General features: G+C 42.7%; 1 long non-coding RNA gene across 1 annotated transcript; it reads left to right on the top strand.

The window, feature by feature from the left end:
* The first annotated feature begins 838 nt into the window (after positions 1 to 838).
* On the top strand, positions 839 to 1,860 carry LOC311230863. The gene is made up of 4 exons (XR_014619836.1): positions 839 to 957; positions 1,073 to 1,191; positions 1,311 to 1,523; positions 1,629 to 1,860. It is a non-coding gene; the product is annotated as an uncharacterized lncRNA (long non-coding RNA).
* The last annotated feature ends 925 nt before the right edge of the window (positions 1,861 to 2,785 follow it).

Below are 2,785 nucleotides of genomic sequence, written 5' to 3'. Positions count from 1 at the left end.
GGTCGAAAGTCAGAATGGACTATCGGAAATAAATCGTTTTCCAAAAAAAGACAACGTGCTTACACAAACTATTTCTTCGGGGCGATACAAATCTGCCGTGAAGCTTTCCTCTTCATCCACGGGTAAGTTATTATTATTGTCTATTTAAAACTAATATAGTACATCATGCCTATTTTTTTTTAAATGATAATAAAATCTTGAAACTTGATTAGTCTTGTTTATTATCAGGGTCCCCCATTTTATTAAAACTAATTATAGTACATTATAGTAGAGTATAGTAGCATAGTATAGTATAAAGTACCGGTACTTGACAGGTACCGGTACTTGTGATGATGATGATGATTGATGATGATGATCTAACTATCTCTCTCTGTCTCCACAATCATGTAGACTGGGTGTGGTACAGACAGGTACCGGTACTTGTGATGATGATGATGATGATTGATGATGATGATCTAACTATCTCTCTCTGTCTCCACAATCATGTAGACTGGGTGTGGTACAGACAGGTACCGGTACTTGTGATGATGATGATTGATGATGATGATGATCTAACTTCTCTGTCTCTGTCTCCACAATCATGTAGACTGGGTGTGGTACAGACAGGTACCGGTACTTGTGATGATGATGATCTAACTATCTCTCTCTCTGTCTCCCCCCCCCCCCCCTCTTCTCTCCCAAGAATAGGTAAGGATCGCTTGATTGCAATAAGCAAACACATGTCAGAAAATGGCATGTGTCTTCGCACAAAAAAGCGATCACCACACAACAACAAGCATTGCATAAAATATGAAGATATCGAAAAAGTAGTTCAATTTGTGTTGAATTATGCAGAAGATCATGCTGTTCACCTCCCTGGACGCCAGGCACACCAAAAGAACTTTACCGGTCAGCTGTTACCATCTTGCGTCACGAAGGCATCTGTGTGGCGTTTATATACCAAGGCAATGCCAGTTGGTAGGTGTAAGCAAATCTTTGTCAAAGAAATAGGTCAAATAGGTCTTTGTCAAATAAAAACAAAGCTTGAAAATGAATGACATTGTGCTAACATGTGTTCTTATTAATCTTTCAGACCAGCGAGCAGTGGGCCTGTCCACATTTAAGTCCCTCTGGAGGCAATTACTGAGTCATATCAGAGCAATCAAACCAATGTCTGATCTTTGCTGGGTGTGTCAGAAGAACAATTATCTGGTTAGTGAACATCACAGTGTTATGAACTTTGAACTGCAACTTCTGTATGAAAAGTGTTATACAAATACAGTTTATTATTATTAATATTAATCATCATTTACTTAACTTTTTTTTTTCAGATTTTCAAAAGTGCCAATCTGCCAGAGGCTGAGAAGTCTGCAAAGCTGAAGCAGCAGGAACAACATCTGGCGCATGTAACCTCAGAGCGGGCTGCCTACAAGGGCATGCTTAAAGCCGCCAAGGAGATCGGTGATGGTCTTTCTCTGGGTGGTCATGTGCCACCGGCAAGCAAGCCCTTGACAATGCATTACAGTTTCGACTACGCTCAAAAGGTGACTACATACCAAGCCCTCTTTCACAACATCATGTTATAATTGTTATAACTACTGCATTGCTCCCTTTTTTTTCTTTCTAAAATCCTTATTCATTTATTGCAGGTGCACTACCCATCAGACCCCCTTCAACCAGGGCCCATGTACTTCTTGGCTCCACGCAAGTGCAGCATATTCGGTGTTTGCTGTGAGGCGATTCCACGGCAAGTCAACTATTTGGTGGATGAGGGGATGGAGTCCAGCAAAGGTAGCAACGCCGTCATAAGCTACCTGCACCACTTCTTCAAAGACCATGGTCTTGGGGAGACAGATGTTGACCTTCACTGTGACAACTGCAGTGGCCAAAACAAGAACAAGTACATGTTGTGGTACTTAGCGTGGCGAGCGCTACATGGTCTTCACCATCGTGTCAATCTCCACCTGCTGATTGTAGGCCACACAAAGTTTTCCCCGGACAGTTTCTTTGGGCTTCTCAAGCAGCGTTTCAGAAAGACCAAGGTGAACACTCTTGATGAGATTGCAGCAGTCGTAAGGGACAGCTCAGTGGCTGGAATCAACATACCACAGCTAGTGGGAAAGGAAGATGGCACTGTAATCGTGCAGTCCTACAACTGGCAGGAACATCTGGGGCCTTACTTCAAGCCACTGCCACAGATCAAGCAGTACCAGCACTTTAGGTGGGTGTGGTCACTGTGTGTTGTGTATTTACTGTAATTAATTATTCACACTTTAGTGCAAAGAATGTCATTGGTAAATGATACAAATGCATTGATATTGTTATGTGCCCTGTACTAACGTTTCACTTTATTATTGCAGCTTTGATTCCAAGGAACCTGGTGTGGTTGTGGCAAAGATGTCTATTGATGGCGCTGAAACCAGATTCCAGCTGCTCCGTGACGTCCGTGTCCTGCCGCCTATAGATGGACTTCCTGTGCTGCCACCACCGGGACTGGACTCTGCAAGACAACACTATCTGTTCCACAAGATCAGAGAGTTCTGTGATGAGGAAGCCCAGGACGTAACATGCCCGGCACCACCAGCCAAAATATCCAGCGGCGGTTCAAAAAGACCACGGTGATCATCTGGAGAGGCCATCAGAACATTGAACATTGACTTTAGCATGTCTATTTTTATCTCGTGTTATTTTAAATGCTAATAAAATCTTGAAACTTGATTTTGTCTCTTGTTTATTATCAGGGTCCCTTTCACTACCACACTACAGAAGGTTAACCCTTTCACTACCACACTACAGAAGGTTAACC

Source organism: Notolepis coatsorum, assembly GCF_963971535.1.
Source record: "Notolepis coatsorum genome assembly, chromosome: 1".
NCBI lineage: Eukaryota > Metazoa > Chordata > Actinopteri > Aulopiformes > Paralepididae > Notolepis > Notolepis coatsorum.
This window is presented reverse-complemented; position numbering and strand designations above follow the sequence as displayed.